This window comes from Littorina saxatilis, linkage group LG16 (assembly GCF_037325665.1).
Source record: "Littorina saxatilis isolate snail1 linkage group LG16, US_GU_Lsax_2.0, whole genome shotgun sequence".
In the NCBI taxonomy this organism is placed as follows: Eukaryota; Metazoa; Mollusca; class Gastropoda; order Littorinimorpha; family Littorinidae; genus Littorina; species Littorina saxatilis.
The window spans coordinates 10,767,658-10,779,946 of record NC_090260.1 but is presented as its reverse complement, the minus strand read 5'-3'; the positions used below and the strand labels follow the sequence as shown (position 1 = coordinate 10,779,946).

General features: G+C 41.4%; 1 long non-coding RNA gene across 1 annotated transcript; it reads right to left on the bottom strand.

Annotated features, from left to right (window-relative positions):
- Positions 1 to 642: 642 nt before the first annotated feature.
- LOC138950379 (uncharacterized) lies at positions 643 to 10,380 on the bottom strand. The gene is made up of 4 exons (XR_011450635.1): positions 10,265 to 10,380; positions 9,545 to 9,637; positions 8,119 to 8,170; positions 643 to 766 (listed from the first exon to the last, which is right to left on the bottom strand). It is a non-coding gene; the product is annotated as an uncharacterized lncRNA (long non-coding RNA).
- Positions 10,381 to 12,289: the final 1,909 nt, after the last annotated feature.

Sequence of the window (12,289 nt, the reverse complement as noted above, 5' to 3'; positions counted from 1 at the left end):
ACACACATACACACACACACATACCCACACACACGCACACACACACATACAATGACACACACACGCACACACACACACACGCGCGTGCGCGCACACACACACATACCCCCCCCCCACACACACACAAGCTTGGGCGGGGATATAGCTCAGTTGGTAGCGCGCTGGATTTGTATTCAGTTGGCCGCTGTCAGCGTGAGTTCGATCCCAGGTTCGGCGGAAATTTATTTCACAGAGTCAACTTTGTGTGCAGACTCTCTTCGGTGTCCGAACCTCCCCCCGTGTACACTACATTGGGTGTGCACGTTAAAGATCCCACGATTGACAAAAGGGTCTTTCCTGGCAAAATTGCTTAGGCACAGTTAATAATTGTCTACCTATACCCGTGTGACTTGGAACAATAGGCCGTGAAAGGTAAATATGCGCCGAAATGGCTGCAATCTACTGGCCGTATAAAATTTCATCTCACACGGCATCACTGCAGAGCGCCTAGAACTGTACCCACGGAATATGCGCGATATAAGACTCATTGATTGATTGATTGATTGATACACACACACACATACACACACAGACACACACAGACACACACGCACACGCACACACACACACACATACACACACACACACAAGACACATGGTGCACACGGTTTTCGTTGGCTTTAATCGGCTTCCGTTTAAGATGTGCTTTAAGTGCTCATTCAATATCACATACACACCGGTTCCTGGACTCGTTTCTGCCGTCTGCAGTTACCAGGAAGGCGTGTCCCTGAAGTAATAGCAGTCTATGTCACACGGATTCCTTCTTTGACACTACTAAAGCAAACGTGTACAAGATTGTATGTTACACGCTTTGATGCCGAAATCAAATATTTTGATCATGCATGTATTTCTGAAAATGTTTACCTTCACATACATTCAGTCACTACCTTTAACACTTATGTTTATAATATTCATTTCAAGTGATCACGAACGTAGACAAATGGGTATCAAAGTGTTGTTACATTTTGTTGTGCATTCTGAATACTGTGCCAACAGACCTTGGTCAGTCAACCACGTTTTATCAGTGTGCTTCGTGTTTGACGGAAAACGGATAACAACAACCCCGTTCTCCTGTATATAACTGAAAGCCACATCTTCTTCATCTTGAACACAAGGCCAGTACTGTAACTGACCTTGATACGGATCGATCCAAGGGGGGCAATCTCAGTCATCTCAAAGAGGGAAATCCAAACGCAATCCGCTTTGTTCGATTTTATGGGCTTGGACGATAGAGAAAAATAAGAATAGCAAAAGCTGGAGTAAACCTGGACGAAATTGCTATCAAGAACGCAGAATTGATTTTTTCTGATTTTTTTTTTGCCGTAAGCGCCATGTTTATCGCGTCTCGCACATCTGATGTTGACATGCATCAACAAAGGGGCCTCACTCTGGAAGAGTTTCCTGCTCCGATAAACATGGCGCTTACGGCAACAAAAAAAACTCAGAAAAAATCAATTCTGCGTTCTTGATAGCAATTTCGTCCAGGTTTACTCCAGCTTTTGCTTTTCTTCTTTTTCTCTATCGTCCAAGCCCATAAAATCGAACAAAGCGGATTGCGTTTGGATTTCCCTCTTTGAGATGACTGAGATTGCCCCCCTTGGATCGATCCGTATCAAGGTCAGTTACAGTACTGGCCTTGTGTTCAAGATGCATCTTCTTCTTAATTCAATTTATGTTTTCAAAAGCTTCGTCAACTTTCCACTTACACGACACGCTCCCTTTACCATGCTTTAATTCAGAACCCTGAATAATAATAATAATAATAATAATAATAATAATAATAATAATAATAATAATAATAATAATAATAATTATAATAGTCAGTAAGTACTGGTGTCACATGACTGATGTGAACCAGTTGATTGGCTAATGGCGATGCGCTAAAACTGTTAGCGCACTCTTGGAGTGCGCTAACTTTTCCACAGAGCGTATTCTTGCGCCCTTTGCCTAAGCAAGACTGTGCTCTCATCCTCAGAATTAATTAATGACATGTAGCTTATATTCTCCACAATACCAAATGACCATAAATTCCCTGCTTCTCAATTAAAGCAGAAGTGGGTTTTTTTCTGACAGATTGCATGTGCCTGTGCCAGTGCCAGTGATCTAAAAAAATAGAAGCCGCTGTGTTTCATCTAATTTTCGCCGACTTGCATAGATTCTTCTCATATGCCGTGTTAGTGGCATGTAGCTTATCATCCACATTACCAAATGATGAGTTAGTATACAATTCCCAGCGGCTAACAGAAAACACAAGTGTTATTCCGATAACGTACCAGCAAGACCAGTTTGGAAGACTGACTCGATCGACTCTGTAGCAGACAACACAGAAATACGACTACATCAGTTCAGTAAATGAATGGTTTCAGAATTATTATTTCAAAGCAAGAACAATCGTAATCGAAAACGTGTAAGGTTCAGAACGTTCTTACCATATATAAGATTTATTAGCAGCCTGCCTTATGCGTACAGACTCAGTGCAGACTGCAGTCGTTCCATTGCCCAGGTTGGCAGGTAGCCTAGCAGACGACATTAACCCCGCTCAGCAAATTAACATGTTGGGCAAATGTGAACGAAAAAACGATGGGGATATAATACGTGTAGGGTTCAGAGCATTCTTACCGTTCATATTTAGTATCAGACTCCCCGATGAGCGAAGATAGAACACGAGAAATATGCCACATTTGTTTTGAAAATGTGCGAACCGTCGAGTCCCGCTTTGAGTCAATTCAAGGGGAGTCACTCCGCATAGTCAATCCGTCGAAGCTCGACTGGAGGTTTCGAATCGCAAATAATGAAGAGCCTTTCTCCGAGTTCAAATGAGGTCTCTCTGAAAGATCATCACTGTTCAGATTAACGCTACACTGGAATTTACCAACAGAAATTAAAATGCGTGTGACGAAAGCACGACACACTTGAGACACCCCACACAAAAGTAGATCTTTACTGTGCACGACCTGACCACACAGTTATGCCTATTCAAATGCGCATTGCAAAATGTGCGTTAGGAATCTTCTTTATTCTATGGCGGTACTGACAATATCGTTATTGAAACAATCCCAGTGCACTAAGGGATTTATAGAGCAAATCTCGAAAATAATTATTGAACTCAGCGCTATGCGCTTCGTTCAATAATGAATTTTCTCGATTTGCTCTATAAATCCCTTAGTGCACTGGGATGTCTCAATAACTTAAATAATAATAATTGTCAGTAAGTACTGGTGTCACATGACTGATGTGAACCAGTTGATTGGCTAATGGCGATGCGCTAAAACTGTTAGCGCACTCTTGGAGTGCGCTAACTTTTCCACAGAGCGTATTCTTCCGCCCTTTGCCTAAGCGAGACTGTGCTCTCATCCTCAGAATTAATTAATGACATGTAGCTTATATTCTCCACAATACCAAATGACCATAAATTCCCTGCTTCTCAATTAAAGCAGAAGTGTTTTGTTTTTTCCTGACAGATTGCATGTGCCTGTGCCACAGTGCTACTGATCTAAAATAGAAGCCGCTGTGTTTCATCTAATTTTCGCCGACTTGCATAGATTCTTCTCATATGCCGTGTTAGTGGCATGTAGCTTATCATCCACATTACCAAATGATGAGTTAGTATACAATTCCCAGCGGCTAACAGAAAACACAAGTGTTATTCCGATAACGTACCAGCCAGACCAGTTTGGAAGACTGACTCGATCGACTCTGTCATACGTAGCAGACTATGTACACTGAAATACGACTGCATCAGTTCAGTAAATGAATGGTTTCCGAATTATTATTTCAAGGCAAGAACAATCGTAATCGAAAACGTGTAGGGTTCAGAACGTTCTTACCATATATATAAGACTTATTACCTCATGCGTGCAGACTGCAGTGGTTCGATTGCTCTTGCCTAGCACAGTAGCAGACGACATAAACCCCGCTCAGCAAATTAACATGTTGGGCAAATGTGAACTAAAAAACGATGGGGATATAAAACATGTAGGGTTCAGAGCATTCTTACCGTTCATATTTAGTATCAGACTCCCCGATGAGTGAAGATACAACACGAGAAATATGCCACATTTATTTTGAAAATGTGCAACCGTCGAGTCCTTCGACTTCGAGTCAATTCAAGGGGAGTCACTCCGCACAGTCAATCCGTCGAACCTCGACTGGAGGTTTCGAATCGCAAATAACGAAGAGTACAGTCCTTTCTCCGAGTTCAAATGAGGTCTCTCTGAAAGATCATCACTGTTCAGCTTAACGCTACACTGGAATTTACCAACAGAAATTAAAATGCGTGTGACGAAAGCACGACACACTTGAGACACCCCACACAAAAGTAGATCTTACTGTACACTGACGACCTAACCACACAGTTATGCCTATTCAAATGCGCGTAGCAAAATGTGCGTTTGGAATCTTCTTTTTTCTATGGCGGTACTGACAATATTGTTATTGAAACAATCCCAGTGCACTAAGGGATTTATAGAGCAAATCTCGAAAATAATTATTGAACTCAGCGCTATGCGCTTCGTTCAATAATGAATTTTCTCGATTTGCTCTATAAATCCCTTAGTGCACTGGGATGTCTCAATAACTTAAATAATAATAATAATAATAATAATAATAATAATAAATAACTTTTCTATAGCGCGAGTCCCATCAATTGGCTCCAGGCGCTTTACAAATTCATTATAGAATAAACTAGCACAAATCAACAAGCATACAAAGCATACATTTAACTGAGATATAACACCAAGATCCCAAGCACTAAGCAAAACTTAGCGTACAATATTAAAAGTAAACACACACACACACACACACACACACACACACACACACACACACACACACACACGCACGCACGCGCACACACAAAGATACCATTGACAAATAGACCATAAAGCACATACAGGGTAGAGAGTTCCAAAACAGAATAGAGTTGTGGAGAGTCTACTCAGGCTAAGCAAAGGCTTTACGAAACAGGTATGTTTTGAGTTGTGTTTTGAAGGAGGAATACGAAAGGTCAAAAGAAAATCATAGGTACTACTTTCACTATCGTCGTCTGCAACGAAAACCGAAAATGGCGAAACGCTTTGCTACGTACACAGAGGACGAAATTTCAAAGAAAAGATCGAACCTTACACCTGTGACTAGGAACAGATGCATAGTTCCGTGCGGATCTCACCACGTATCAACGTACATCCGACGCTCAGGACCTACAAATAGGTGACGCTTTGGCGATTGAAACTTCGTCTTCAGCTCTAACACGCACGCAGACAGTCAGGCAGGTCTGATCTGCACCAGCGGTGTTGGAAGGTTTTGATTTAGAAACACTCGAATGTTACTTCGACGAGATAAACGAACCAAAAGTCAAAAGTGTGCCCCGAATTCGGAAAATATTCTTTCAAAACGGCACTGTAAATAGCATCAACATCACTGTGAAAAAATAAACAATACAAACACAACCAGTTCCCATGTGGAACATTTCGGGTGGACTTTCCCACGACCTGAGCTACAAAAATCCTTCGTGTTCGTTCGCGCTTTGCATTCAATCTGTGTTAGTGCGCATGTGTGTTTGTGTGTTTAGCTTTCGTTGGTATGTGCTGTTTGGTTCAAACTAAGTTTATCTTTTTTCATTGAATGTTGAATGCATTCAACCAGAAAAGACACAACACGCATTGAATCTATTTTCTGCGCGCATGCGTGTGTAGGGTATGTGTAAAAGGGCAATTGTGTTTTTCAGTCTTGTTTTTATGCCTGTTATTTCGTCCCCCAAAAACTCATTTCTGTCTTTCTATGCCTATGCTGTGAGACATAATCGCTATTACGAGTTAGTCGTGTGACAGAGAGTTTTCTTGCACACTCGACTGCTGCTGTCTCACTTCGGCTACGCCGTCGTAAGACATCTACAGTCTCGTGTGCAAGAAAACTATCTGTCACACGACCAACTCGTAATAGCGGGTAGTGTTACGTGCCGCCTACCTCCCCTATGTGGCACACATCCGTGCAGGTGTGCGTGCATGCATGTCGGCGTATGTGTGTGTATGTGTGTGTGTGTGTGTGTGTGTGTGTGTGTGTGTGTCTGTGTGTGTGTGTGTGTGTGTGTGTGTGTGTGTGTGTTTCCCTTTAGTGGCTGCTGGGGAATTGTGGATGCTTTTTGTCCTGATTTCTTAGTAAACGTATTATCAACTTCGCCAAAACGTTATTTCAACAAATGTCGCACCCAAGTAAAAGCATTGTTTCCTCTGTCTTTTTTATTACATTTAGTCAAGTTTTGACTAAATGTTGTAACGAATGTGTGTGTGTGTGTGAGTGTGTGTGTGTGTGTGTGTGTGTGTGTGTGTGTATGTGTGTGTGTGTGTGTGTGTGTGTGTGTGTGTGTGTGTGTGTGTGTGTGTGTGTGTGTGTGTGTGTGTGTGTGTGTGTAGAGCGATTTAGAGAAAACTACTGGACCGATCTTCATGAAATTTTATATGGGAGTTCCTGGGTATGATATCCCCAGACGTTTTTTTTCCCCATTTTTTTTATAAATGTCTTTGATGACGTCATATCCGGCTTTTCGTGAAAGTTAAGGCGGCACTGTCACGCTCTCAATTTTAAACCAAATTGGTTGACATTTTGGTCAAGTAATCTTCGACAACGCCCGGACTTTGGTGTTGCATTGCAGTTTGGAGGCTTACAAATTAATTAATGAGTTTGCTCATTAAAGTTGTCATTAAAATCGATTTTTCGCAAACAGATTTAAAATTGATTGCATCGTATTCTTTATCACATTCTGAATCTAAATATATATACATATGTCATGTTTGATCACAATTACCGAAATTAGATTAATTAGTCTTTCGATTAAAATTGGAGAAATCGATCCAAAAATGATTTCATCTTATTCTTTATTGTTTCCTGATTCAAAAAAACATATGAATATGATAGGTTGTATTCAAAACAAGCTCAGAAAGTCAACACGAATACAGAAAAGCGCGCTTTCCTGCTTAGCACAACACGCTACCACGCTATTCTGGCGTGTGCATAATTATCACTGCGTTTTGCACGTGGGGGGTGAGCGATTTCCTTCTCGCGTGGATTGACGAAGCTGTTCTGTCTTGGTGAACAAAATACAATGCGTTCATTTTCATTCCGTGAGTTCGACAGCTTGACTAAATGTAGAAATTTCGCCTTACGCGACTTGTTCATACTTTACATGCCAGTTTTGGCGGTTCTCTTCACTATCTAAATAACCTTTCGGATTGCAGATTTCCTTTGCAGGGATCACGTGACCGGCGCTCAAATATAAGGGTACCCTCAAATTTGACTGGACAAACGAAGAAGGGCCTAATTACAAATCGACACAAAATCACAATAATCGAGACTACAAAACTGACACTCGAAAAGAAAGCCAAACCGATCATCTTCCCCGAACAGGTTGCTTTGTGTAGCTAGCTTGCCTATTCCCTGCGCTATGCATCTTAGACCACTCTTTGTACTTTTTCTTTTAATAGATGATTGTCATTTGTTTTACCTCATGTCTGCCCTGCGTGTGATGGTGTGATCGTGACTGCTGTAGTGTGGGCGTGTGTGTGTTGGTGTGTATGTCAGTGAATGTGTGGGCGTGTGTGTGTGTCAGTGTGTCAGTGTGTGTGTGGGTGTGTGTGTGTGTGCGTGATTTTACCAACACTACGCTAAATTCCTTGTGCTTTAAATGTTTTTTTTAATGTCGCAGCGAATGAGTGACCAGGCCGTTATCTCCTCAGCTTACTTGATTACTGTTAAGGGCGGGTTGCTAGGCTGGTAGGGTGCTAACTGTTCTTGAAGGAGTTCTTTTCCTTTGGTTTAAAGCAGCGAAGCGACAATGACGGGTGTCCAATCATACCTAAGTGTAAACACATGTTTTTGGATTGGCATTGTTATCCATTTCTAAAATAAAACAGCAACAACTGCAACGACACCTGCTTGGTAAGTATTTGGATTCTTACTTCGAATTGTTAGCTGTTTTGGGGTCAAATTTTACTGTGAACTTATGTGTAAAAGATATCAATGACAATCTTATTTATTTTGTCGGAAATAATATGTCACGGACACCTATGGGACAACAAAACTCACGACCATTCACGCTTTCCATATCTCTTCTGCGGCGTGTTGTTTGGCCGAAGGTCTGCAGACAAACGATAAGTCACATTGCAACATTGATGACGTCACATTGCATCATTAGATACGTCACATTGCATCATTGAATTCGTCACATTGCACCATTGAATATGTCAGTGTACGATTGAATACGACATAATTATGGTACCATCGAATACGTCACATTTTACCATTGAGTATGTCACATTGCATCATTGAATACGTCACATCGCATCATTGAATACGTCACATTGCACCATACAATACATCACAATGCATCATTAAATGCCTCACATTGCACCATTTATAAGTTATATTGCACAATAACATACGTCACACTGCATCAGTGAATACATCACGATGCATCATTGAATACGCCATATTATTACATCATTGAATGCGTCACATTTCAGCATTGACTACGCGATACGTCACATTGCACCATTGAATGCCGCACATTGCACCATTGAATACGTCACATTTCACTATTGAATAAGTCATATTGCACCAACAAATACGTCAAATTGCCCCATTGACTTCGCCACATTTTATTATCACATTGCACCATTGAGTACGTCACATTGTTGTATAATTAAAACAACGGAATCATGAGTTAACCTCAGTAATGAACAAGTAAAGACTCTTTAAGAAACACAATCTATGATTAGAACGCTAAATCAATTATGTTTGCAGAATAGGTTGTTTTGTTTCGCTATTTTGCGTATTTCGTGTACTATGCTATTCTCATCGACGGAGGTGTCAATTGTTAGGGGTATCATGACAAAAAGCGTTGTATATCTGTATTGACTTGATGGATTGCTTTGAAACTTAACGAATATTTCGTTAATATAACGGAAAAATACAATTTTGATTTGTTCCATGTATTTGTTAAGATGGTATGCAATGAAATACGCAAGCTATTCAAACCAAAACTACATGTTCTCGGTAGATTATTAATGTGACTTTTTTTTACGTATGTAAAAGTTGCACAGTTGTGCATATTGTGATTTGTCGTCGATTTTTCATTGGCCATTCCGTTTTTGTCCGGTCGATTTTGAGGGTACCCTTATTTGAGCGGCGGTCACGTGAACCATTGAAAAGAAATCTTTAATCCGAAAGCTGATCCAGAATATCAAGTGAACGGCCTTTACTGTGAATAAAAGACATGGAAATTAACGCTTTAACCTGTGTGCAAAATGTGTAGCAGTCATGTATTTGTTTAGTGTAGCAGAGGTAGGCTGTGAACTTCAAGTGTATCAAAGTGCCGGTCGATCAAAGTTTCCTGCTATCTACACTAACAAAAACAAAATAACTGTATACTCGGGGCGGGGGGGTGGGGGGGATTTACTCTGTTACTTGTGTTGGCATGTTTGTCAGCTTGTTTGTATGCGCGTACACTCACGTGTATCTCTGGTGCGTCGTTTCAGCGTTTCAAATGTGTTGAGTCGCCTGGAAGTAAGGTACACACGGTCGTCGGACAAAATCAGATTCCTCCCTGGAACCAGAGAGAAGACAAAACCTTTCAGCTGTTTTGAAGACGTTTTCCCCCAACTATGGGTTAAATAGCCGGGCAGGACAGGCTCGTCAACCCTGGAAGGCAGCTGTCCTAGGAGAAGATCACTCCAAAATTAAAACGAGGGCAGAGGAGGCTCACTATCCCTGCAAGGAAACTCCTCTAGGAGAAGGACCACTCCAAATCTAAACCCACGTAGTCCCCCGAAGACGGAAGACATCGGCCATTAGGCGGGGAGCAGACCGGATGTCTACGCTTACTACGACAAATGATTGTGTCTAGGTCGAATGTTCGTGATGGTGTCGCCTCTATGGAACCCAGCCAGGTAGAGGCGGTGCCGGGCTCCATGCCTCAAAGGAGCCCACCCCCAGCGACTGGCAGCTCCCACCCTTCTGAGATCGCCAGGGAAGGACGGAGTAATGCGACTGGCAACTTCACCCTTATGCATTGGAACGCAGAGAAGACGTTTTCAATTGAGGTTTTGGCACCATATTGTATTAGTCATGACAACAATGAAAAGCATAATCGTACAATCACAAGTTTCCCTGTTGCTATGGACATGGAGAGACAGAAAGACGGAGCCAAGGAAGTGCAGCTAATGTTTCTTACCTGCGATCGAAATCAGGAGAAGAAAGAGGAAGAGACAGCGTGCAGACATCCTCCCACTTCAACTTTTTGTCTCGGGATAAAAGCTGGACAACAATAGAATAAGGAATTAACTCACGTAAATCTATGTCAAAACATTTAATTCATGTGACAGTAAATATATCGACATTGTATGCTGTTTGAATGCATACATCGTCCTACTTTAACAACAGAAAAATGAGCTCACGTAAATCTATGGTTAATGTGACAGTAAATATATTGACAGTGTATGCTGTTTGAATGCATATGTTCTGCGCGAACTTAGAATCCGGTTTCATTCTAGAATGGACCGGGTCCAGGTTGGAATTCTAACCCTGCGCAAGTACAGGGGTGCCATTCTAGAATGAAACCCTTGAATAAAGGGGGCCGTAATGTTTGTAGGTAAGACAGAGTTGTCTTCCCTTGAATTATCTCCACCTGCACCTTCCCTTTGATAAAATGGGGCTGATTTGTCTACCCCTGAAAAAATCCTTTGGCGATCTTGCGATGTCATGTCATGTCAAGAAAGTTGACACTCCTGAGTAGCCTACGCAATAAACAAAGGCAGACCATAGCAAGGGGAACTACCAGGGCGGTATTGTTTGCAGGGCAGTTGTTTTTGTGATGAGAGCCGGTTGCGGCCGCTTGCAATGTCAGCGCTGTCTCCCTCTCGGAAATGTCCGGTTTTTTGACAATTTTTTTGACAGACAGACAGACAGACGGTCAGACCGACTAACCGACAGACAGACCAACAGAAGGACAGAGTGAGTTATAGAGCTGTTGTCACAGGTTTAAAAAAAAAGTTGACATTATATCTTCACAATTCAGAAGACCAACTTCATGTATATGAATAAGATTAAAAGTTACAATCGAGATCGGCAAAACACTGTCAGTCCGGAAATTTCCGTTCGTAGCGATCAGTGCTGAGTGTCTCTCAAAATCGTAATCACTTTCAGAACATCACAATCCCAATTCACGATGTCTTTGAGTAAAGTGTAAAAAACCCGAAAAAAACCCCAACCAAACACACAAAAAACAAAAACAAACAGAAAATCCACATTTGTGGCTTTGGCTGTGTGATAGTCTAACTGAAATGACTATTCCAACTTGGACCCAAATTCCAACCTTGCGCACGGCCGATTCTAGAATGGACCAGCAACAAGGGTTTCATTCTAGAATGGCACCCATGTACTTGCGCAGGGTTAGAATTCCAACCTGGACCCGGTCCATTCTAGAATGAAACCGGATTCTAAGTTCGCGCAGAACACATACATCATTCCACTTCAACTTAAAAGCTGTAAAACAATAAGGCCCGGCAAGGCAATATTTACTTCAAATAACCCCTAGGGTAACATGAAATTAAAAAAAAACATTTGAAAAAAAGTACAATAAAAACAAGAAAATAGAAATGTAATAATGGGACACAACATTTCGTAAATAATAACCAGAAATATGTCAAACTGGAATAATAGTTAATTAATCATAATCAAACATGTTTTACCATGACGTGTTTTCTGTGCTTTGTGTGTGTGTGTGTGTGTGTGTCCTAAACAAAAAATAATATGTCTTTCATATTATAACTAGAGTCGAACCTGCCCATGAGACCACCTGCCTGTAAAGACCCCCTGCCACATGAGACCACCCCAAAGGATCCCCAACAGTTTTTACTTCATGAATCACCTGTTGTTTAAAGTATAATTCGTTTTTGTGTGAGTAGTTCTTCTTTTGATATTTACTAAGAAAACGGAGTTTTCGACTGGAGTCGGGGGGTTGTCACGAATTTATAATTCTATACAACTGCAATGTTACAGACCTATAGTAACAGCCCTGCCGAAACAGCATGACGGCCATATGTAGCATAGTTAGCTTCACGTGAAACTTGGGTTTCATGTGCGTGTGTGTGAGCTATTTTTACATTTAGTCAAGTTTTGACTAAATGTTTTAACATAGAGGGGGAATCGAGACGAGGGTCGTGGTGTATGTATGTGTGTGTGTGTGTGTGTGTGTCTG